Raw genomic sequence first — 26,391 nt, forward strand, 5'->3', positions numbered from 1 at the left:
TCAGCATATTATTGTGTCATAACAAACCCCACTATGTGTTTTTGCCCAGTTTTTTCTTCAAAAGGATAAAGCAAATCGGGGAGAGTTCAGAGGAGAGCTACCTAAACAATGCAAGCTCTGTAAAGAAATATCTTATGGAATGGTGGGTGAACCTATGTCTATATTGTCTGGAGTACATGTGAGATGTTATAAGAAACCAAAACTCTAGTGGTGATAATAGTGTAGAGGAGCCAAATGGTTTCTAATTGCAGTGTAGTTAGAAATGAGGCATGTTGATATGATTTCATAGGAGGGGAATTATGAGTAATATAGATTTTCTACACACAAAAAAGGTATTAAGTTAGGGCAACTGCTATGTAGCTGGAGTGGTGAGAATGCAGTCAGTAACTCAATTGGAAACAATCTGAGTTAAATATTAAGGAATAGGACGTAGTGTGAGCAAGATGCTGGAGCTCTAGGGTTGCTTATGTTGCAGTTTGGAGAACACCTAGTTTGTCAGTTTGGACTGAACTCTTTCTATTGGAGCAGAGTCAATACGGATTTGCCTATGGCTGGGTCTAAGCTGAGGTGGCATGGTGGGCAAAAGAATGATGGGTTAGAATGCTACCCTGAGTGATTACCAGTGGTTCGACTTACTGCAAGCATCCTCAGAACACCTTTTGTATGTTTGATGCACTGCCCTAAGTGGCCAGGGGTATGGCCAGACGTGGATCCTTTGCTCACTGTGCCACTGGAATCCTGCTACACCCAACTGAAGATTCACAATCAGGGCAAAAAGGCTATTGGGTTGCTTGTGTTCCAGTTTTGAGAGGACCTGGCTTAGCTGTTCGGGCTAGACTGTTCCTATTGGATCCGGGTCAAGATTGATTTGCATATGGCTGGATCTAATCTGAGGTAGCATGGGGGAAAATGAACGATGGGTTGGAATGCTTGGAAAGCTGCAAAAGAACAAAGGGTTGGAACAATTGCTAATGGATAGCATCCTCCTATTACCTTTTGTGTGTTTGGAGTTAGCGAATAAGTCTAACAACCCATGTCTGATTTAACCATATTCCTCTGGATATGAAAGAGTCTTCCTGCTTGGTTAATAGTTTTCTCGGAGCTGACTTTTACTCTCGAATGCCTGAGATATACCCAACTGTTCACAGTTCTTTGAAATAGATACGAGTAAGGAGAATTCAAAATATATTTCTGGGTTGAATATGATGTAAATTTGGCAACTTACCCTTTCATAGTGTGGTTCCAGAGAAATCATATTTTCAGGCTTGAAATACCCGTGGTAGGTTTAGAAGTGCAAGCAGCTATCCTTTTTAACCAATGGTCTATTATCTGGCAATAAATCTGTGGTGCTGAATACTCACTCCCTCCCCTCCTCCAACCTTTCCATTCTTTTAGTTGCAATAAATCTGTGTATGGCGCATTATGTTTTCGGTGCAGATGTCATGGCACAGCACCCAGTAAAACATCCTTGGCGTAGTATTATGGCAAACTTTGTTAACGGCACAGTATTGTATGCATTGTTTTTTATGCTAAGCATAGCTTTAATGAGTACAGTTTCTGTTGAAGGTTGATTTTATGTTCCTGATAAGAGCTGTGGTTCCAACTTTCACCAACCACCTGCTAGAAATGCTTACGTATTAGCTGCAGACAGTCACAGATCTTATTTTGTCTGTTTCTTTGTCCAATTAATTACTTGTGGTTTGCTTTATGACACAAACGTCCTTAGGGAATAGTCCTTCTAAAGAAAGTATTTCTTTAATCTATCGTGTTGCCTACTTGTGTTACACATTGTTTATTTTAGCCTTTCTGTTTTTAAGTAATCCTTGGAATGGACTCCTAAAAACTTTCTTTGTATATTGTCACTACACGCCATTAACAAATGTTCTTTGGAAATGGCATGTTGACTCTTTTTTTCCAACAAATCCTTAAGTTCGAGCCCACAGTTATTTCAAATTTCAATGTTTGGCACCGTATCACTTTATTGCAAACATATTCTACCATAGCAGTTAAAACCTCATGTCCCTCTGTTTCCCACTTTGGGCAGTTTTAATTTCCTTGCTTTGCTTATTTAGTGACTGATTTGTGGTTTGGAGATAGTAGGTCTAAGATCGTCAAGTATTGTATCTATGATGTATTCCTAGGTTAAGGCCTGGTTTCTTTTGCTGACGGTAACAGCACTGGTATTTATTGTTTGAAAGAGAGCATATGGTGTTCGGATTCTGTCCTTCCTGTGGGTTCTCTGATAATCCTTCCCCAGGCGCATGTTTCGACAGAAACAGTTTTTAGGTTTCGCCTGGCTTTAGCAGCGCACATGTGTTGCTCTCGCCATGCGAGGGCTTTCTTGGAATCAATAAGGTTCCAGAAGTCGTGTGTTCCCTCCGCCTGCAGTTGTCATTGGCGTGCGTCGTTTCTCGTCAGTAATTATGCTGAACATACTTAGTTGATTGCATTGGAGGGTTTTTAGTCCCTCCTGGTTGCCACCCGGTCCGCTTTAGGCCACGCCCACCGGAATTGGATGTTTTACTAGCGGCGTGAGACGGGCGCTTTAATATTTACATGTGGCACTTTTTTTTACTATTGCTTGCGTCTGCGTGTGGGGTGCATTTACCACTATTGGGTGATTTTTAACTGCATGTTTTGTTTGATACAGTCTTTTTATACACTTTATATTTACATGCAAAGCGATCGCTGCATGCTGCGCCGTCACGCTTTAACTTTAAATATTGTAAAGCTTTATATTGCGTGTGGGGTGCATTTACCACTATTGGGTGATGTTTAACTGAATGTTTTGTTTGATATTGGCTTTGTTATTTGAAATCTTTTTATACGCTTCAGTTGCTTTATATTTACACGCAAAGCGCTCGCTGCATGCCGCGCCGATGCGCTTTAACTTTAAATATTGTAAAGTGTTATATTTACAAAAAGCGCTCATGCACGGTCGTGCTTTGATTTTATATATGGTGGCATCACCTCTTGTGCAGTTGCTTTATATTTACACACAAAGCGCTTGCTACATGCCGTGCCGTCGCGCTTTAACATTAAATATTGTATTTTTTTTAAATAGTGTAAAAGAAGCCATGGAGCAGGGTGCTCGATTATCCAACCAGTTCATCTGTCTTGCAGGTCGTATAGTGCCTCGTAGAAAGCATTCCAGCAGTGTTCTGGGATGGTGACTGCTAGTTGTTGGAAAGCATTCTGGCGATCCGATAGCATGCTTCACCGTGTGTACTTGTCGTGCCTGCTTGCAAGCTGATCCGGAATACGGGGTTGGCAAATCCGTGGTTGGCAAAAGACTTGAAAGTTCTTCTAGGGCGCATGCGCAAGTATTAGCGCATGCGCAAGAAACCTACTAGCGTATTTAGGCCCTCCCTACGCTCCCGGAAGTGCTTCGCGTTTAGCCAGTTTCTGAACTTTACGTTCCGGGTCACGGTGTGGTGTTAGTCCGAGGAGTCAGGGTTTTGGCGTTCCGAGCTCGGCGAGTTCCGCGGGTCGTGAGTACAGTGGTCGCTTTCTTCACAATAACTCCTTTGTTGTTAATATATTCTTTCTTTTTGCATTCTGGGCGAGTGAAGGATCTCGCTTTCCGTGTGGGCACAATGATAGATAAAGTTCCCTTTTAGTGCCTTAGTGGAGTTTCCACATCTGGGACTGAGTATTCTTTTTGTATATATTCAGTATTTTGATTAGATCGAGCCTAGACCCTTCTCAGTTAGTTTTTATCTGTATGGTTTGTCCTTGTGAGATTCAAAGAAGGTTATACTTCCATCAGGTGTTATCTGTGTCGTGATTCCTTTATTTAGGCTTTTGACAAGTCCTAGTAAGGTGAGCCTAGAAATACAATCCTATGGTACATTCAACAGCTATCTTTATTATACCTAATCATCACCTCTTACTTTTAGGGTCTAGAATACCTCATCTCCTGCTACACTTTGTCTCCCTTGCGCCTTTGAGAACAGAACACAGCATACACTCTGCATTTTTAGGTTCCTGTTATAAGCCGACATCCAGCATTCTTAAGGTATACCAGCCTTTCCCAGATAATCAGTATTAGAGAAGCGATAGGGAGGGGCCTGTATTAAAGTTCAGCTTTCTTTTAACATATTTCCCGGTCTTCGAAGAGTAACATAGAATTTGGTCCTGTGTAGATTGAGGAGTGCTGTTTCTTTCCCTTCTATCCTTGTTTTGTTTTCCCCCTGGTTACCACCTTGGTGTTAGAGCCACATCCTGACACCAAGCGGTGATAGGGGTGATGTTGGGTACTTAACTACGAGCTTCCACGACACTCCTGAGACAACAAGGTGCGTGCACGACAGAACGCGAAGCCTTTATAAATTTGTCTCCTGAGTGCCATGGATCTCACATTAGAGGATGTAGCTAATATGATAGGGAATCTCCAGAGAGAAACACAATCCCTTTCAGACAAGATAGAGGCTTTAAGGTTAAATAGGGAAGGGGGTGGTGCCGCTGCACCAGTGGTACAGGTAGTAACTCCTCACACCATCCCTCTAGCCCTGCCTGAGCGTTTCTACGGAGACCCTACTAAATGTGCCGCTTTCCTTACCCAGTGTCAATAAAAATTTTTATGTAAAGCTCCTTGCTTTCCTAATGATCAAGCCAAAGGGGCATTCGTTCTCTCCTATTTGGGAGGTTCAGCTGCAAACTGGACTATCCCTCTGATTGAAAAAGACGATCCCCTTCTACTAAATTATGATGCATGCAGAAGAGAATTACGCAAGATGTTTGACAAGCACACGTTTACTCAAGCGGCAGACACAGAACTATTGAATCTCAAGCAAGGGTCCAAAGATCTTATAACTTACATTTCCACATTCAGTAGATTGGTGGTGGAGGCTGAATGGTCAGCTGAAAAACGCAGTGCTCTTTTTTTATAAAGGACTGCGTGATGAGTTAAAAGATGCGTTAGCGCATGTAGTGGACCCCCCTGACTCGTGTCCTGAACTAATAGACCTCGTTGTAAAATTAGATCACCGGTTGGGAGAAAGAAGAAGAGACAAAGTTCGGTTTGAATATCCTAAACTAGGGAATAGAGAAAAGAAGACAGAAGTAAAAAAAAAGATCCTGAGCCTATGCAAATCGGTAGCATTAAAGGACCCCTAAGTGAAGCGGAGAAACAAAGGAGGCGTGACAATCGACTCTGCTTATATTGTGGGAGAGCAGGGCATTTCCTAAAGGACTGTTCTGTAAAACCGAAACAGTTCCGCAAATCGGAAGACTAGAAGACCTGAGGCTAACTGAGACTGCTCCTTCAGGTCCTTTGAAACAAATGGTCTCATCCTTATTGACTAATAACGGTCACTTCTTTATCCCTGCACAGTTAGGTTGGCAGGATACTACTATAGATCTGCCTATCATGATAGACTCAGGGGCATCAGGTAATTTTATGTACAAACAATGGGCTATTGCCTATTCTGTTCCTGAAGTACAAAAACTGGTTACTGAAGAAGTATTCACTATTGACGGTAGTCCACTAAAATCTGGACCGATTACACATATACGTCCATCCATTTAGAACTAGATATAAATGCCACCCATTGGGAAATGCTCACTTTTGATCTGATAGACTCACCTCAGTTCCCGGTAGTATTAGGACTCCCATGGCTAAGACTGCACAATCCTCATATCGATTGGCAACAAACACAAATCCTGTTTAGAGAAGAGTGTAGTTCTCACAGGAAAGATACGTTTAATACAGAGATCCCAGATAACCAAGACCACTCTTGTCCCCCTCCCAAAGAAAAAGCAGTTAGCGTTGTTTCTCTCCCAATAGAAGAAAAAGACTCAGTAGATCAACCTGATACAGACCTACCCTCAGAATATCAATCAATCAATCAATCAATAACATTTGTATAGCGCGCTACTCACCCCGAAGGGTCTCAAGGCGCTGGGGGGATTCCGTTACTGCTCAAAAAGCCAGGTCTTGAGCTGCTTCCTGAAGTAGAGGTGGTCCTGGGCCAGCCGTAGGTGGATGGGGAGGGAGTTCCACGTCTTGGCCGCTAGGTAGGAGAAGGTTCTTCCTCCAGCGGTGGCTCTGCGAATGCGTGGTACGGCGGCGAGGGCGAGGTTGGCCGATCGTAGCTGGCGGGTGGGTGTGTAGAAAGTGAGGCGGCTGTTGAGGTACTTCGGGCCCATGTCGTGGAGAGCCTTGTGTGCGTGAGTGAGTAGTCTGAACGTGATCCTCTTGTTGACGGGGAGCCAGTGCAGGTCTCTCAGGTGGGTAGAGATGTGGCTGTGACGGGGGATGTCCGGGATGAGTCGTGCGGATGCGTTCTGTATGCGCTGGAGTCTTTTCTGTAGTTTGGCAGTGGTACCTGCGTAGAGGGTGTTCCCGTAGTCCATTCGGCTGCTGACGAGTGCCTGGGTGACCGTCTTCCTGGTTTCGGTGGGGATCCATTGGAAGATCTTACGTTCTTACGATCTTACGATCTCAATCGTTCCGTTCTGTGTTTGATAAAGAACAAGCCACCACCTTGCCTCCCCATCGCATATACGATTGCCATATAGATTTGCAACCAGGAGCTCGTATACCTACCAGTAGAGTATACTCATTAACAGAAAAAGAAAATCAATATTTAAGAGAATATCTTGACACTATGCTTGATCTAGGGTTCATCTGGATCTCTAGATCTCCTGCTTCCTCAGCGCTTTTTTTTTATACCCAAACAGGAAGGGGGATTGCGCTGTTGCATAGATTATAGATCTCTTAATTCCATCACAATCAAGAACAGATACCCTTTGCCACTCATCTCCTCTCTTTTAGATCAAATAAAGGACGCCGAATGGTTCACGAAATTGGACTTACGAGGCGCCTACCACCTTGTGAGAATCAAAGAAGGAGATGAGTGGAAAACGGCCTTTTGTACCAAGTACGGTTTGTACGAATATTTGGTAATGCCCTTCGGGCTTTGTAATGCTCCTTCAGCATTTCAATACTCCATCAATGAGGTGCTGAAGGAGTATCTTGACAAAAACGTAATCGCTTATATTGATGACCTCCTTATTTATCCCAAGAACCTAGAGGAACACATCCTACATGTACAAGCTGTGTTACACAAGCTACAGAATAACCAGTTGTTCTGTAAATTGGACAAGTGTTTTTTCCACCGACATCAAGTAGCCTTCTTGGGATATATCGTGTCAGCTCAAGGGTTGCGAATGGATCCACAAAAAGTCAAAGCTGTGTTACAATGGCCACCTCCTAAGAGTGTTAAGGAAATCCAACAGTTCATAGGATTCGCGAATTTCTACAGGCGTTTCATTCATTAGTTCTCAGAAGTTGTCGCTCCCATCACTCGTTTATTGCGCAAGGGTACACCCTTTCTTTGGTCCAAAGAGGCGAATGATGCATTCAGTTTCTTGAAAACCGCATTCACTCAGGCCCCCATTTTGAGACATCCCGATCCAAGAAGTCCTTTCGTAGTAGAAGTAGACGCATCCCAAGTGGCAGTGGGGGGCGTACTATCCCAAGCTGATACGGATACAGGGGAACTACAACCTGTTGCTTACTACTCACACCGTCTTACACCTGTTGAAGTCAACTATGCGGTGGGGGAAAGGGAGCTTCTTGTTAAGAAGGTATTGGAAGAATGGAGGCAATATCTGTTGGGCACTCACCATACTGTAACAGCACTGACAGACCATCGTAACTTACAGTACTTAAAAACTGACAGAGCCTTATCCATGAGGCAATTGAGATGGACACAATTCTTTAGCGAGTATGATTTCATCATCCATTTCCGTGCAGGTAGGAAGAATGGGAAGGCTGACGCGTTATCACGCATGGGGTTTGAGCCTTTTCCCCTTGAGGAAACACCTCCCAGCATTATTAGTCCTCAAAAAATCATAGGGGTGCTAACTGCTGAGGAATGTTTTTTGCAACAGATAAAGATTGCTCAGCAGGATCCTTCCATGCAAACAATGTTGGGACAACAGTCATTCATTGTCAGAGAAGGGCTACATTATGTGCAAGGAGGGCTAGTTATCCCTACATTATCCCTTCAGAAACAGGTACTAGATTGATGTCATTCTCATAGCATAGCAGGACATCCGGGATATAAAAGGACATTAGAATTGATAAGAAGGTATTGCTGGTGGCCTCTTTTGGCCACGGACGTTCAGCAATTTGTGCGTACATGCCATGTGTGTGCCCAGGGAAAGGCTTCCCATGAAGGATTGGTGGGTTTGTTACATCCTATCCCTACTCCTCCTGAACCTTGGCATACTGTGTCCATGGACTTTATAGTGGAGTTAGCAAGCAAGATTGTACACAGTTCCCCTGGGGTTAGACAGGTAATAAGGTCTCTCTCCTAGTTAGCTGACAGTCAGCTAGAGGGTGTGGAATGCCAGATGATCAGCAAGTTCCTTGACGGAACTAAGGAAGCCTCACACAACTGATGAGCTGGATGACATGTCTCATTCAGCCTACTTGAGATGTTGTTTATATCATCGGCTTCCTGCTCCTGCGTCGGGCCGGCGCTGCAATGCCCGACGGGTAACAACGAGTGTCACTCTTTTGCGGAGGTCTTTTGTTCCTTGCCGTGATACGTAGAAACTTGTGAGGCTTAAAAAAGTGAGGTAGTGAGCAAAAGGTGGATAATTTAAAAAAAGTTGGATAGTCCACAGGGAAGTCTTTATTCAGGTGGCTAGCCACTTTATTAAAAAGTGTAGGGAGGGGTGCTGAGGACCAACGTAACTATTGGTGTGGCCTCATATCGACCCTCCACTTGGTCAACATGTTTCATGCCCAGCAGGGCAATTCTTCAGGACCGAAAAAAAGTGCTCATATAAACCTAATGTGCCCAAGAGGTGAGCTACAGGCTATTGTTGATACAACCTGATAGGTCTAGGTCTAAGGCTGGCGAGGGCCACTGCATCACCGTCAGACCTAGGGATACAGTAAACATAACAATTGCTACATTGTCGTTATTGATTACACTGTTGACAAGCTAAGCTGTGACTTCACCCCAAAAGTCAATCAAGCACCCAATTATACATGTTATACTAGGTGTCTATAAAAGGGGACAAATGGAGTGCAACGTGGTGAGGGGAGAGAGACCATTATTACATGGAACAGAACATGGCCCCGGGGGTATTCAGGGCATGTATGAGTGCTACTCGTAGCAAGGGTGGTCAGTTGTTTAATTTAACAATACAGCCACTGGAAATAAGAAACAGTATTCATTACAATTAGAACGCCACTCAGCCACAAGGAGGGGGACAGGCACACTGAGGGATGGTTGTGGTATCATGTGTTTAACATACCCTTAGGAGCCAAATGGCAGTCTGCGCGGCTAGTTCCTGTGGGGACTGCGCTAGGGATCTAGCCCTAAGGGAGGAAAAGGGAAGAAAGCATTTCAACGTAGGGTCAACACAGGAGGTTGTGGTCAGGGATGTAGTGCAGGTTATGCATAGGGACATCGGTCGCCCCGCCTCGCCAGGCTATCAAGTGCCAAGGTGCTGTGTGGAAGTAGCGGTCTGAGTGAACCCGCTCACGAACACCAGAGAAATATGATATCCAATGGAGATACCAATAGTTAAGAACTAGCAAGGGATGTGGCTTGGGGGGCAGCTAAAAATTAGCTGAAGACGTAGCCTAAACAGCCCGGCGGTGCGGGCGCCCTACGTGAGCCCTGGCCTGGGTGCCGTCATCATGGAGCGGCGGCCAGTGAATAATCAGTCTTGCGGGCTTACCTTAGCGGCGGGAGATTCGCGCCGATATCACCTACCCCCACACCGTCGGCGTGTACTTCACGCGGAACAGCCGGTCAGGAGTGAAGAGCACAGCCGCCATTAAGAGTAGGGCGTGCGAGTGCGAGGGGGGCGGGGCCGTGATGACAGAGACGCCGGGGGCGCCAATCAGAGGCCACTTCAAGGTGCTCATGGGAAAGGTAGTTTGTTTACCTAGGCGACGGATGTTAGGGAAGCGCTAGGATGGGCGCGCAAGGGGGGAGGGATGACGCAGTGTGGCTCACATGGTGCAGCGCGACTGCGCTGGAACGGGTCCTCAAGGTGAGAATCCAAATGGTCAAATGTAAACAGTGTGATCACTGTCATTGTTCGTTAACAGGCACCATGTTCAATAGTCAATTAGGGGGCTGAACCACCCGGGTGGGGTCGCCTGTGATGTAGGGACTGCTGACTGACTCAGACGAACAATTGCCCAGTCGGTAGCGTGACAAGGCTGGAGTGGACAGGGTGACCCCAGACTGGTGCCCCAAGGCTGGGCGGGGAAGGGGATAGCTCTGGGGTCGGGTGATACTGCAGTGCCCATGGAACTAGTGAACCTATGGATTAGGTGAATTGTGTAGTGGCCATGCTTATGTTAGGGACAGGGCCAGACGGGACAAGGTGACCCCAGGCGAGGTAACTCAGGGGTGGGGGGTACCACGGTACCCCTGGGACTCGAAACACCTCGGTTAGAAGTGCCCCTACATCCGTGGGACTGGTGCGATGCTTTGGTGTGTAAGTACACGAGAGAGGATGACCAGTCTCTGAAGCACTAGGCGAATTTGTGGTGATCAGGAAACGGAATCATCTTGCTAGTTGGTTCCACGGGATGGAATCGTTCAGGCCACAAGTGTCCAATTGAAGACGGTGCACCCATCTCTGTTCCAGTCTATATAGTGCTTGTTGGTTGATGGAAGGATGACATTCCAAGACTGTCCATTGGAGGTTGTCTGCCCTGTGTCCCGCTTCTTTACAGTGTTCATAGAGCCTGGTGTGTGTCTTAGTACAGCGAATGTTACTGTTATGCTCAATGATCCGTGTTTTCACAGTTCGCATAGTCATGCCTATGTACTTCAGCCCACAGGGGCATATGAGCATGTATATACAGCGGCTACTGTTACAATTGGTGTGTTTGTTCATGTGCCAGGTGAACGTTGCTGTCAGCTTGATATCTTTGCTTTGTATGGTTTGTGGACAGACGATGCAGCTGCCACACCTGTAGTGCCCAACCACTGGTGGCAGGTCCCACAAGGGGTTCTCATGGTGGGTGCTTGACTTCTTGGGTCGGGTGTGGGTCAGGGTGTCCTTAAGGTTAGCAGTTCTTTTAAAAGCAAAGCGTGGGCGGGGGATATCCAGCCCAGCGGAGTTCAGAGTGCCCCAGTGTGAGTTGATTGTTTTCTTAATAAAGGTGGAGTTCCTGGTGTATGTTGTTACGCAGGTAATGACATCATTTGTGGGCTTGGGGTTTGACTCCAGCAAAGCTTCTCTGTTGTTGTTGCGTGCCCTTTTAAAGGATAGATTCAAAAGTCTGGTTGGATAGCCCTTATCCTGGAGTTTATGTTGGAGGGTAGAAGATTCACGTACAAAATCGGTCAGTGATGTACAATTTCTTCGGATTCGGAGAAATTGTCCGAAGGGGAGATTATCCCTCAAGGCTCGAGTGTGGTGGCTCTGGTAAGGGAGGAGACTGTTCCTGTCGGTTTCTTTCCTATAGAGAGTCGTAGTAATCTCTGAAGGATCCAGCCTGATGGTGAGATCAAGGAAGGGGAGAGAAATGGCGGAAATGGTACCCGTGAATTTCAGGTACGGGTTCTGCAGGTTAATCCAGGAGCAAAATGCCTCACAGCTCGTCCTGTCCCCTTTCCATAGGATCAAGATGTCGTCGATATAGCGACGCCAGAGGGAGAGATGTTCGAGAAAGGGATTGGTTGCAGCAGGGTAGATGACCTGTTCCTCAAAGGAAGCCATATAAAGGCAAGCCAGGCTCGGCGCAAAGGTAGAACCCATGGATGTACCACGGATCTGATGGTATAATTGCGATTCATACCTGAAGAAATTTTCCGTCAGGGCTATACTCGCAAGCGCCATGATGAAAGAGATGGGGGTGCAGGATGTCCACTCCTCAGATCTCAAGGCATTCTCCACTGCTTCCAAGGTGGCTTGTTGGGGGATGTTAGTGTAGAGTGCCTCTACGTCCAGGGTCACTATTAGGTCGACGTTCTCCCTCCCGTCCATATCTTCAATAAGACGTAGGACATCTCTGGTATCTTGGAGGAAGGAAGGGATTTTCTTCACTAATGGCTGGAGGAATACGTCGCAAAATTGAGACAGGGGTTCCAAAAGGGATCCTATGCCTGACACGATGGGCCTTCCTGGTACAGGTGTGACCCCCTTGTGTATTTTGGGGAGGGTATAGAAATAGGGCGTGACTGGTTCGGTGGTGATGAGGAAATCTGCTTCCTTTTTTGACAGCCATTCATTGGTTTCACCCTCTATCACGAGACTCATGATCGTGGTTGACAAGCGTTTGGTAGGATCTATTGTGAGGGGTCTGTAGTGGGAGCTGTTGGAAAGTTGACGTCTACATTCCAGGTCATATGCTTCATAGTCTTGGATGACTGTAGCGCCCCCCTTGTCAGCTTGTTTTATAACGATCGTGTTATCATTCCCTAGGGCCTGGCAAGCCTGCTTCTCCAAGCTGGTTAAATTGTTGAATTGTTTACATTGTGGTTTGTTATTGAGGGTGTTGAGGACTGCTCTCTCAAAGGTCAGAATCTCTGGGGGAACCATCCCATCTGTGGGTGTAAAGGTGGAAGGTTTCCGTAGACCTGAATCAGAATTATCCGGTTCTGGTTTGTCTTGGAAGAAAGCTTTCAAGCGTATCTTCCTGAAGAGTTGTTTAATCTCAATCATTTCTTGAAATGTATCAGGGATGGGAGTAGGGACAAAACCCAGTCCTTTTTCTAGGACTTGAATCTCAATAGGGGTCAGAACTTTCTTCGATAGATTTACCGTCAAACTCTTCTCCCCCTGGTGGTGCTCCGGGTTTCCACCGATGTCTGTGGTATTGGTTGGTCCTGCCACTGTACTCCTTTCTGTCCGCCTCGCTTTCGCCCTCTTCCTCTGCCCCAGCCTCTGCCTTGAAAAGGTGGCGGATTTGAGGGGAAGAATTGTGGCGGGCCCTGTTGGTATAGTGGAGTTGCCATGTACTACTGGGGGGAATACCTCGCTTCTTGTTGTAGTGGACATGTTCACTAAAACCGCCCATTTCATTCCCTTAAAGAGCCTTCCTACCTCTTACATCCTGGCTAAGGTCTTTTTGCACAACATTGTCAAGTTACACGGATTGCCATCGGTATTGATTACTGATAGGGGAACACAATTTGTATCTAGATTCTGGAGACAGCTATGTAAAATACTACACATCGATGTGCGCCTCTCATCAAGTCACCATCCACAAACGGATGGACAAACCGAAAGGGTGAACCAGAGTTTTGCCTTCTCTGCACACACTCACTGAGACAGCGCCTGCACTGCCTTTTACTCCCTTCCAGGATGGTTGGGAATCCTCTCTCCTGATCTTTTACAAGCACCAGTATATCTTCTTTCAGAGGCGTGTGGCGAAGCACCTCTCGATCCACATAGGCTTCAACTTGGCATCCAAATGTCTATATGTACATATATATTCCGCACACTTCTTGTTTTGATGTCTATTCCAATGAAGATTCCTCAAGTCATTATGGAGCTGTGTAGCAATAAATATAAATGTCCATGCAAGAGTGTTAAGCTTGTATAATGATTTGTGAATTAAGATGTTTTACTACAGCTGTGCTTACTGCAATGATCCGCGATGTCAGTGCAGGTCTGCGCTGTACTATGTACCCAGACTGCATATGCATATATGCAGCATTTTTGTGCATATGCTGTAAACGTGTGGTCAATGTTTAATGCAGTAGTTGCATACATTCTGTATTTTCGCAATGTGTATGCTGCATGAAGTAGCAGATGTTATTTGCAGCAGTGTCTGCATACCATGTTATTTGTCTGATGCTGCGTGCACTGACTGGACGCTTCTTCAGGTCAGTGAGTATTTTCCTGATCTGAGGTTGAGTGCTCGCTGTGGGTTTACTAGTCAGCTGTTGCATTCCATTTTAGCGTTTGAGATTGTGTAGTGGTTTTGCATTTGCTCTTTACGAAGATCTGACATGCAGTCGATACTTTTTTGAAAGAGCACGCCGAAAATGCCTCTAAATATCAGATATTCAATCTAATAAAATATTGGTTTATTGACACATCTAAAAGCATACCCATATTTCTATGTTTACACCATGCGTTCTATAAGCAGTCTGTTATTGCAATCGGCTGTTGTATGCGTTAGGTATGATGAAGAGGATGCTATTTATTTATTGTAAATTGGATAATTCTTCCCGTAGTTACTGCACGCTGCTGAATGTATAGGTGCTCCCAGTCAGATGTTATGCATTTTATTTTTTTGTTTCAGATGTTCCATGCACTGGGCGATTTTATTTCTATTTTGAATGCTATTTTCTTTTCTGGTCGTGCATTTATTTTGTGCTGTGGGCGTTTTCTAGCGCGAGCAATGCTTGCACTGGCTGTGGTTAGAGCGGACATGGCATGCATTTCTAGTGTGAGTAGTGAGTAGTGAGTGCAGAGTAGTGAGTGCAGAGTGAGTGTGCATAGTGAGTGTGCAGAGTGCAGAGTGCGAGTGCAAAGTGCAGAGTGTGAAGTGTGTGTGTGTGTAGGATGAGCAGTGTGTGAGCGTGCAGGGTTTACAGTCTGTGAGCGTGTAGGGTGAGCAGTCTGTGAGCGTGTAGGGTGAGCAGTGTGTGAGCGTGCAGGGTGAACAATGTGTGAGCGTGCAGGGTGAACAGTTTGTGAGTGTGCAAGGTGAACAGTTTGTGAGTGTGCAGGGTGAACAGTTTGTGAGTGTGCAGGCTGAACAATTCCAATCCAAACCACATTACACACCACATGCATACACTCCATAATACATGGCTAAAAGACATTGCCATTTACAATGCCATTAGCTCTAACTCAAATAAATCCGAGACCTATTGCATTTCCAATGCTTGTTATGGTTCTCATGGTTTCCATCTCAGAGTGCTACCCTTCTTGCAGTTACGGCCCTGCAATACTCCTGCTGTACAGGACCTGGTTAACCACATCCAGACAGTGCATTCAAACATACACGATAATCTCGATAATGCCAAAACTGAATACAAGAGAAAAGCAGATTCACATAGAAAAACAGAACCGGTCTATCAAATAGACGATAAAGTATGGCTTTCCACTAAACACTTGGCCTTGAAAGGCTCCTGCAAGTTCAAACCCAAATTTCTGGGTCCCTTTGTTATCTCGCAGGTAATCAACCCCATAGCCATGAAATTGACACTACCACCGTCTATGAAAATTCATCCTGTGTATCATGTATCTCTTTTGAAGCCTGTCATACCTGGTACTCGTCTCCCAACCGCGCCTGTTCCGACTCTGCTAGACGCCAACGAGGAATACGAAGTCGGGGTTATCATAGATTCCAGACGTGTACAACGTCGACTCCAATACCTAATACATTGGAAAGGCTATGGCATTGAAGAACGCTCATGGGAGCCAGCTAGCCAGGTACATGCTCCTCGTCTGGTCCAGGCATTCCATAAAAGATACCCCCACAAACCCAAACCGGTGGGAGGTGTTGTGGGAGGGGTTTTCTGACGTGCCTGCTTGCAAGCTGATCCGGAATACGGGGTTGGCAAATCCGTGGCTGGCAAAAGACTTGAAAGTTCTTCTAGGGCGCATGCGCAAGTATTAGCGCATGCGCAAGAAACCTACTAGCGTATTTAGGCCCTCCCTACGCTCCCGAAAGTGCTTCGCGTTTAGCCAGCTTCTGAACTTTACGTTCCGGGTCACGGTGTGGTGTTCGTCCGAGGAGTCAGGGTTTTGGCGTTCCGACCTCGGCGATTTTCAGGTCGTGAGTACAGTTGTCGCTTTCTTCACAATAACTCCTTTGTTGTTAATATATTCTTTCTTTTTGCATTCTGGGCGAGTGAAGGATCTCGCTTTCCATGTGGGCACAATGATAGATAGAGTTCCCTTTTAGTGCCTTAGTGGAGTTTCCACATCTGGGACTGAGTATTCTTTTTCTATATATTCAGTATTTTGATTAGATCGAGCCTTGACCCTTCTCAGTTAGTTTTTATCTATATGGTTTGTCCTTGTGAGATTCAAACAAGGTTATACTTCCATCAGGTGTTATCTGTGTCGTGATTCCTTTATTTAGGCTTTTGACAAGTCCTAGTAAGGTGAGCCTAGAAATACAATCCTATGGTACCTTCAACACCTATCTTTATTATACCTAATCATCACCTCTTACTTTTAGGGTCTAGAATACCTCATCTCCTGCTACACTTGGTTTCCCTTGCGTCTTTGAGAAAAGAACACAGCATACACTCTGCATTTTTAAGTTCCTGTTATAAGCCGACATCCAGCATTCTTAAGGTATACTAGCCTTTCCCAGATAATCAGTATTAAAGAAGCGATAGGGAGGGGCCTGTATTAATGTTCTGCTTTCTTTTAACATAGTTCCCGGTCTTCGAAGAGTAACAAAGAATCTGGTCCTGTGAAGATTGAGGAGTGCTGTTTCTTTCCCTTCTATCCTTGTTTTGTTTTCCCCCTTTCCCCCTGGTTACCACTTTGGTGTTAGAGCCACATCCTGACACCAAGCGGTGATAGGGGTGAAGTTGGGTACTTAACTACGGGCTTCCACGACACCCCTGAGACAACAAGGTGCGTGCACGACAGTACTCTTGCGGTTACATAAATTTACATTAAGAAAATTCCAAAGCCTGACAAGATTGCCCATCCATCCAGCTATTATAACACCAAGAGAAGTATTGAGGTTCAGGAGAACTGCATTGATATTCCTGCTCCCGGACGCAATGATTCCACTGGGATCAGTATTTCTGAGCCACAGGATTACAGGAGGATTACCAGAAATCCGCTGAGATTTGAATAATAACTTCAAATAAAGTAGGCGTGGGCGAAATTTTAATTTCACCTGTGTAGTTCATGCAATTACAGGAATTACGTGTTAAAGAAAATTTCAGATATTATTCCATTTTGCATAATTTCCGCCATTTCCCATAAAAATATATCATGAACGCACAGAAAAACATAACAAGAGTGGCTGTTGTTTGTGTTTTAGTTTTTTAAGGTGCCAAAAATTTATGCTAGTGCAGCAAGGTGGTGATCACGAGACTGAAGTTGGACAAGGACCGCAAAATGATATTAGAACACAAAGCCAAGTCTCTACAAGTTGCCAAGGGGGAGGGTCAAATATAAGGAGGAAATCATTGAAAAAAGGTAAGGGTAAATACGTCTGCTGTATAAAACCAATTAAAACAAGCATTACAAATGCAATGGGTCTCTCCTTTGATTAAGTTAAAGCCATTTGCTTTGCTGTACAATACCATTAGCTAAGCAAATGGCTTTAACTAAATCAAAAGCAAGACCTACTGCATTTTCAATGCTTGTTTGTAGATACTGTGGCTCTAAAGAACGTGGCTGCAACCTCTGCAGTGCTGCAATGTGATCAAAGGAAATCACAAGTTTTCTGCTGAAGTCTCCGTTGGAGTGAGCAAGAACCATAAGGTGGGATGGGAGGGACGCTTTGTCTCCTGAGAGAGTCTGCAGTCACAGCACAGTTTCAACTTATCAACTTGCAGTACCTACACTGCACATATCTTACAAGATCCAGATTATGGAAGAGAGAGTTAGTGGAATCCTCATGCTGTCTTCGCTGCTTGGTGAATGGCGGGGCTTGCTGCATACTGTGTGTTTTTGTGGGGTACTGGCCTCCTTCTGGCAAGGGGTTATCTCAAATCAGCCGCCTCACTTACTGCAACGCTCTTCTTGCAGCCGCTAATGAATCCCTGCTGAATAGACTGCAGGTGGTTTACAACACAGCTGCCCGCCTGGCACTTAATATGCCCCCCAGAACCTCTTGCCTGCCATTGTTGAGGCATCTTCACTGGCTTCCCATCCGTCAAAGAATCAAGTTTAAAATTTGAAGTCTAGTCCACAAAGTACTCCATGGCAAAGGCCCAAGCTACCTTGCGGAAAAACTTAATTTCTATCAGCAGATCACTTCGACCAGGGGAAAAGCTCTGCTTGCTATCCCCCGTTACAGAAAACTCAGTGCTGGGGGCAAAGCTTTTGCAAACCTTGCTCCAAAGTATTGGAACTCACTGCCTGTACCACTACGTAAGTGCACAAATCTCCTCCGCGTCAGGAAACTTCTGAAAACAGAACTTTTCAGTAACTGATCTCTCCGGCTTTGCATATCCGTTTCTTCTAGTGCGGAGATACCCCTCCGGGGGCGATTCAGGCGCTTTACAAATTCCCAAAATAAATAAATGATAGGTAAGGTTCTGGGGTTGGCGGCTTCCTTGAGACCCCTAGATGGCTCTCCCGCATATTCATGTAGACTTTGACAGCAACAGGTACAAGATGGCACTACTGTAGATTGCTCTTCTTGTCACAAAGAGAAACATTCCTCAGAAGTGGCAAAACCCAAGCCCTCTTGGATGAAAGAGGTAGGTCTATAAGGCAGCATGGCCGACGTGATCATGCATAGGATGCGTCATTTTTTTTAGACTACTGTTTGATAGCAGAATCGGTTTCATGATAAATAAATATGCAGAGTCAATTGGTGAGCAATAGAGCAGTGAATAAGTGGACCTTTGTAACTATCTTCAGCTTCTAGTCATTATTCCCTACCAGTCAGGGCTTTAAGCGGGCCGGGACTCCCCGGGGCTGAGCCCCTGCAGTTTTTTAAAGGAGGCCTTGAAACGTGTCTCTGTCGGGCTCCGTTATGTGCTGTGGTACAGGCGGTGCGTTTTTCCGGACTGTAGTTACAGTAGGCACATGGATGTGCGCGTGCTCACACTGCTCACTAGTGGAGAAGTTACGGCATGACATCATGCCAGGTGAGCGTTGTAGGGGAAGGGAAATCCTTTAAAGTCAGTCATTTTCTCTCTGGATTTCCCTTCTCTTTTTGAAACTCATGAGCTGCAACATTGTTGTGGTGTCACCAGGGCTTCAAGTGGGAGCTTTTTCAATGTTAGATAATAGCCATAGTTGCTCCTTTTTTATCTTACTCAACTAACAACCATTGACAAAGCCAATAGTCCTGACTTATTGTAGGTATGATGTTACTTGTTGTATCATGACAGAACCAGCAAAATACCAGTCGGAGCAGCACACTATGCTGAGCACAGATTTTTTGTTTTATATGTTTTCAAGCCACGCCCGTAATTACATTGGCCACACCCCTTTGAGAAACCCCCCATTTTTTTTCATCCCACTTAAAGCCATGCTGCCAGTGTTGAAACAACGCATACCAACACCTTGGGAATCAGTCCTAAACCTGGCCCACCACCATGGTGCTAAAAAGTACTATCTCCTTCATGCTGATGGGCTATTAGTCTTGATCATTTTTAACCCGTCTTTGTTGTCTGACCATTTTTCAGAGTTCTAAGCGAAGCGGCAATTTGGAGGAAGCTTGCTTTGCTGTTCCCTGGTGCGCTTTGCACTTGTCCTTTGTGTGTAAGGAAGCTCGCACTACTAGTGCCAGTGAGAGAGATATATATATATATATATATATATATATATATATATATATATATATATATATATATATATATATATATATATATATATATATATATATATATATATATATATATATATATATATATATATATATACATATACATATACATATACATACACATACACATATGAGATGCATATGTAACCTGCATTAAATCTATGGTTACAGCGTCCCTGCGAGTGCTTTTCATTTATTGTGCGATTGAGCTTTGGATTCAAATCCACGTGGAGTCTGTCCCCGCGTTTTACAGCACCCAGTCGAGAGTGAAGGGAGGAATGGCGGACAAGAGATCTGTGAACACACATATATATATATATATATATATATATATATATATATATATATATATATATATATATATATATATATATATATATATATATGAAAGATGAGTCTGTTTACTGTAACGCTTAGTGTGGAATGTGCTAGTTTAACTATGTTTTCCTTGGGTACTGGACAGTTTTGTTCTAAATACAACGTTATTGTGAGAAAGCCTTAAGACTGCTGAGTACGCCATACAGCGCTTTAAATATTTGACGGTGTGACACCGCCAGCAATATGACATGCTCTGGATTCTCTGGATTTTATTTAGAGCACCCTGGCATCTGTTAGTTTTCCTCCCACTGCCTTTCCAGTTCGAGAGGCTGTCATGAAAATTGTGAGAAGCCTCCAAAGGCATGCACGGGGCCTCTCGGGAGGAAGGAGGCGGGACAGAGAAGAGCCTACTTTCTGCATTTGTTTGCACTTGTCACTCTGTCACAACACACCGGAGCCTGCACGCGGGGCGGGGTGTCTTAAAGTAGCTTCGGGAAGCTCCAATAGAAAGGGGCCTCGCCAGGGAGTTTTACAGCTGGTGATAAGCACAGCACTTTGTGCACATGGTTCCCAGCGGCGGGAGGTGAGTGCCGGCATTCCAAGATTTACGATAGGAAACGTTCGTTTTATGGGGCTGCGTGCGTCTGCATAGCGCCTTTGTGCGACCCCTTAGCGTTTTCTGAATCTGGGCGCCCTTTTCGAGGTTTATGTTTGGATGCTTTCTGCACGTTGTCGTAGAACTGCGGCTCCGTTGAACCTTTTAGTTTGTTTATATTTAATGTCCAGCACAGAGTACACTTGTTACGGAAAAAAGTGAAAGGGGGAGAGGGGGGTCTAATTATCATATGAAATTCATCGTAGGAAATTACGTCATAATAATTATTTATTGTTAGATTTTTTTAGACGCCACGTATATATTTTCCACATTTTAATTGGCAAATAAGTTCGGAAATAGCTGAACGTGACAACATTTTAAATAGACAGGGGAATCTTAGAAATTACATGTTTACACAGCTTTTAGTGAATACATAACTTGTGCTGGGCGTATTCTTTAAAAATTAAACTTGATCTTAATGTATGTTTGCTTCCTGCTGTAGTTCCGTATCCAGCTCCAAAACACAACAGTTATTAAATTGAATTCACGTTGTTTTTCAAGAGGGAGAGATGTTTCCATATTGTCTATTTTTTGGCGTTGCGATCTTTAAAGGTAAGGTCTGTCGGTGGTAAATCCAAGTGATTTTGCATTGTCTTTCAGATGCAGGGTGAACCTTCTAGGTTCACGTTAGTCAAGCCTAGATATGTGGTTCTGTGGAGCTTTTGGTGAACAACCTTCTTGAATTAAACTTTAGGTAGGAACCTTGACTCCCAATTTTGGATTAGCTCGAGGTCGTTTGTGAGTCACTAAAAGTCATTGGTGAAGGAGATTTCAAATTAAAGTTGAGTGAGGATCCAAGGCGTTCTTTGTAGAGATTTAATATGACAAGAGAGAGCATGGATCCCTTGGGTACTCTGCACAAATTGAAGAGTTTCTGAGATCTTGAGGTTTCAGTCTTTGTAATCTGTTGGTGGTTGGCAAAATAAGGCCTGAACCATTAGATGACTATGTTGGAGAAGCCCATGTGTGTTTCCAGCGTGTGTATTAGTACTTATTGTCTACTGTATTCAATGCTGTGTAGAGGTCCAACAAGATCAGAAGGCAGGGCTCTCTTCTATTGTTCATGTGGATTGCAGCTCGGACTACTTCGCAGGAAGCAGGGGTGGTAGTCTTGTAAAAGATTGATTTTGTTGATCTGCTCCTGTAGTTGGGTGGAAACAATTTTCTTAAAGAGTTTTCATTTGAAGGATAGCTGGGTGATTGGGTTGGCGTTGACTAAGTTCTCTAGGTTAAGGTTTAGTTTAGTCAGTGGGGCTCCTGTATTAAGGGAATCCGGGTGGTCCTATAGAAGGTGGTTTTGGTTGCAGCTATGAAAGCTCGGTTTACAGAGCCTAGTGCTTTGAGTTGAGTACGGTTCCTGTTGACATAGGTTCTGCTCTATTTCGTTTTATATCTGTGTATAGTGTGCATGTTGTCTGTTTTTTTGGGTTGTATCAAGATGCTGTAGGTTTGGGTTGAGAGGCTAGTGTTTTAAATGAGGTGTTGAGTTCTACACAGCATTAAGTGTTATGGAGCAGATGTCAAAAGGTGTGTTTGCATATATTGAAGTCTGCATGGCTTTCAACAAGTTCAGGAGATATTCTTGAGGCCATTCATGGAGAGGCATTTGAAGGAGTAGATTATGAGTTTCTCTCTTTGGGTTGCCTCAGTGTAACGGATTGGAGTTAATGGTGGTCAAGGGGGATGGTGAAGGGATCTGTCGAGTCCATGGGTCTTCATTCCACAGTGGATACGTTTGAGAGGATTTCCTTTTGACTGGTTGGGTTTGGTAGTTTGCTACTTGAGGCCCAGAGTCTTGAGGAGTGTGCTGTATTATAAAGAGTGTGTTGAGGATGTGTTCTGTGATGGTGTCAGCTATGTCAGGAGATTGGATAACTGCACAGTGAACGATGATGAGCATGTATTTGATTTTTTAGTGCTGTTGGTGTGTGCTGGTAACTAGTATCTCTCTGAAACTGATCAATTAAATACTCCTAAAGTGGGTAATAAAATGTGTTGTTCACAGTGCCCAGCAATGGCAAAACTGCACACTTAAAACTATTTGAAATCACAATATGATTTTATTTATACATCCGTTTGGAAAAACGTGTTTTTGGAAAGCTTTCATTATAGCTTGTTAATGTTTTGTAAAACACTGTTTTCCCTATTTAGGTTATTTATAGAAAGGTGCCAGCATTTCCTTTTGGCCGTGTTTTTAGGTATTTCCCCATGTCGAAAATCTAATGCGGACAATAACAATACTTACAGTGGGCTTTGAGTCGGCCCATTTCTTAACTGTGGTCGACTTTCTTGTTAGTCTCATTTGCTTGCCTCTTAGTCAATGGATTGTCTTTCTTTTCTTGTGCTTTTCACCCTAGAGTACATCTTCTTTATCATCCTTTTGATTGGATGGCTTGTATCCCTCCATGTTTACATTAGGAGAACTACATTTTTCTTTATTGTAGAGCACTCCATGGGACTGCATATGTCCTTTTACTTCTTTCCCTGGCCAAAGTAAGGCCCCTGTGCTCTGTGTTGCTGCTTGATCACCACTAGGTTGGCCATGGGTTTCCCTTTCCCTCCTTGTCCCTCTTGGTTTGTTTTTAACTTGACACACCTTCATTGCTCTTCCTCCTGCAGCTCCTTCATTGCTCTTCTTCCTGCAACTCCAGCTTCTGCTGTTTGCCGATGGGCCGCTTCTTTATTAATTTTTTATAATGAAAATTTGATTACATTTTATCTTCTTATACAACAATGTGACAGCATTAGACCGGCAGTGGTGAATTTCACAACATTTCGGCACAAGCAGTTACAGTAGTGTTCAGTCTAGGCCACAATAATGTAGTCATTTCCTTCATACCCTTTCGTATTTTCTTGGACACCCGCGGGATTCGTAGATTGGCTCTTCAATTGAGGCACACCAGTCTATGGCAGCCCTCTAGCTCCTCAGTGTCAGAGAGTGAGAAGAACGCCAGCATCTAGCAATGTGTGCTTGTCCAGAACTGTCCCAATGCGCAGGAGAGTGCCGTCCCACCTTATTCCAGCATAGTCCTCCACAATACCCAGTAGGGCTATTCTTGGGGAGGGTGCCATATTCTCCTCCAGCACTGCCGAGATCTCCACAAAAACTCATCTTCAATAACTCCGAATAATGGGACATTTCCAGGTGACATGATAGAAATGGGCCTATCGACACAGTGAACATAAGCGTGCAGCCAATTTATTGGTCAGCCACAAGCACAGGTGTATAAAATAGGTTATGTGTAAAAAGTTAAGTTGGATGATTGAGAGTCTGAATCACCAGTACTCTCAGGGACATACAGGCACCCCTCCAGTCCGGTTTGCTGAGGGAACACACCCATTGCTCTCATTTGTCGTTTAACTCCTTCATGCAACCACAGGAGTTGTTAATTAAGGATTTGTATATCCAAGAGATGACCCTCTTACCTATGTGGCCCATCAGAAGTTGTGCAGGGGGTAGTAGTCTGGTGTGGATTGCAGGAGTGTGTATTGGGGGTGGGGAGTGTGTCGCAACTGTAAATCTCGGTAGAATTAGTATTTGTGCATGTAGTATTCGTTCTGGAGCTGCACAAAGGCTTTTAAGTGGGAGCCCTACCATATATCTCCCCCTTTAGAGATCCCAATGAGGTCCCATCCTCTGAACCCTTGGAGATGGGGAGTGTGGTGTAGCCAAGTGCCTGCTCTTGGAGGACTTTTGAAGGTGAGTTTCCGGCCCCAGCCCATCCATTTTAGGTACGAGTGCCATGACCTGAAGACCACTCTGGTAATATCGGGCATGGCCTGGGGGAGTGGGCTTCCATAAAGCATGAGAAGTATTTGATCCCAATTCTGGCCACCTCCAGGTGAAATGCTGGGTCCTGTTCTCCCGCCACTCAGACAGTCATTTATGTTCAAGATCTATGAGGCCCAGTAGTATAAACAGATGTCTGCCATGCACAATTCCCAATCATATGTGGGCCGTACAGAGGTGCCAAATGCCACTCAGGCCGACTTGTTCTGCCAGAGGAAGAAGCAGACTTTGACTGTTGTTTTTTGGAGCAGACCCAAGGAATTGGATGGAGGAAGGGTCGGAGCGTCTACAGATTGCGCAGAAGCGTAACTATTTTAAATAATGACACCCTGCTAAGTATATTCAGTGGAAGTGTGGACCATGTGGCGAGGGCTTCCTACAGCGTGGATTCCATGGTGATCAATTATAAACTCCATGAGAAGTTTGGTTCTAGGGCGATATAGGTGCCCAAGTATTGAAAGCTTAATTGTTGAATTTGTTGCTGTTCCTGCCAGTCCAATACACTCAAATCCCCTTTCAGCAGTACAAGGAGAGTGTTAGTACAGTTAATCCACAGCCCCGATGCCCCCTCATATGTGGTGAACATCTGGAGGAGGCGGGGATTTGTGAGGGACGGCATCGCTAAAAACAGAAGGACATTACCTGCATAAAGGGCTATGCAGTCCTCAACCTCCATCCCCCAGTCAAAGCCCCACTCCTGGGCATCGCTTCGGACCCATGTTCCCAGCGTCGCTATAGTCAGGACGTTTAACAGAAGAGGGAGCACACATCCCTGGGGGTCGTTTGCTCAATCGGGAAGGGATCCGAAAAGGTGCCGTTGGTTTGGACTTGTGCCCTTGGGTCAGAGTGTATGATTTTGACATAGGAGTGGAATTTCGGCTTAAAACCTAGGTGCAGGTGAACAGTTTCCATAAAGGCCCAGTAAATAGAGCCAAAGGCCTTTTCAAAATCCAGTAAGAGCAGGGCCCCGGATGTCTGAAAGGTTGAGTAGTGCCATCTGTACTCTACATCCGGAGTGACAAGTACTTTGGCACGGTATAAAGCTGCATTGGCAGGGGTTGATCAGGCGGGACAACAGAGGGAGAAGCCTATTGACCAATGCTTTGGTGTACATTTTGAGTTGAGTGTTAATGAAGGATATTGGCCGGTAGGATTCCCATCAGTCAGCAGGGTGACCAGGCTTGTGCAACATCACTATGGTAGGCCGGTCTATTACTGGAAGGAATCATCCTTTGTCAATTGCTTCTTGGTACATGTCGGTTAGTGGAGGCAGGGGAAGCTTTGCAAATCAGTGGAAATATTCCACCGGGTAACCATACGGTACCGGTGTGTTCCCAATGTTTAGTTCCTGGAGGGCCTTTCGAACCTCCCCGGCATGTAGTGGTTGCTAAAGTGCCTGGTGGTCAGACAATCCCAGCGAGAGGGGCAGATCCGTAATATCTAGGCGGCATTGTGTCTGCCCCTACGGCTGTTTCTGATGGCGGTGGTCTAGCTGCATCACTTCTCTCTCTAGGCCGACCATCGGTTTTCCCGTCTTTTGTGCCTTATCCCTCAGGTAAGCCCTCGCTGTGCATCTCATGGTAACCTTCCCGGCAGCCCACATAGTGCCAGGGGAGAGACAGAGTCTTTATTATTTATAAGACATGTTTTGATTTCCTCTGTGAGGTATTTCTTAAAGTGTGCCTTCATGAGGTGCCATACAGTGAGGCGTCAGGAGGGACAGGTGCCATCCTGCAGAGAGCCAAAGTGCAGTATCACAGGTAAGTGATCAGAGCTACCTCAGGGCATAACGTGGACCTCCGTTGTATGAGGCAGGTCTGGTGCTGGGAGGAGTATAACATTTATCAGAGCCAAGGTTTTAAGAGCAGCTGATGTATATGTGTATGACTCTTCATGAGTATTCCACACCCTTCAGGCAAAGCAGAGCCCGCCCCTCCATCTAGTCCCACGGATGCCAGAGGCCTGCTCCCAGAGCCACGGGGCTCATGGAGTCTTTTCAGGGCTCCACTACCACATGGAAATCCCTGCCAAGCTCAAGAATCAAGTATCAAGTCTTGGAGTTTCGACATGGTGTCCTTACTCCTAAGTGGTGAGACGTATACACTCAGGAAGGAAATAGGGCACCCATCTAACTTTTCCTCCAGCACTACGTATCTACACTTAGGATCATAGAACACACAAGAGACTGAATAGGGAGAT

General features: G+C 45.0%; 1 protein-coding gene across 2 annotated transcripts in view; it reads left to right on the forward strand.

Moving 5' to 3' along the window:
* Positions 1-26,391, forward strand: part of AGTPBP1 (ATP/GTP binding carboxypeptidase 1) — a 1,069,504-nt gene that overhangs the window by 281,933 nt on the left and 761,180 nt on the right. The gene's annotated exons all lie outside the window — the stretch shown is intronic.

This window comes from Lissotriton helveticus, chromosome 2_1, assembly GCF_964261635.1.
Source record: "Lissotriton helveticus chromosome 2_1, aLisHel1.1, whole genome shotgun sequence".
Classification (NCBI taxonomy): domain Eukaryota; kingdom Metazoa; phylum Chordata; class Amphibia; order Caudata; family Salamandridae; genus Lissotriton; species Lissotriton helveticus.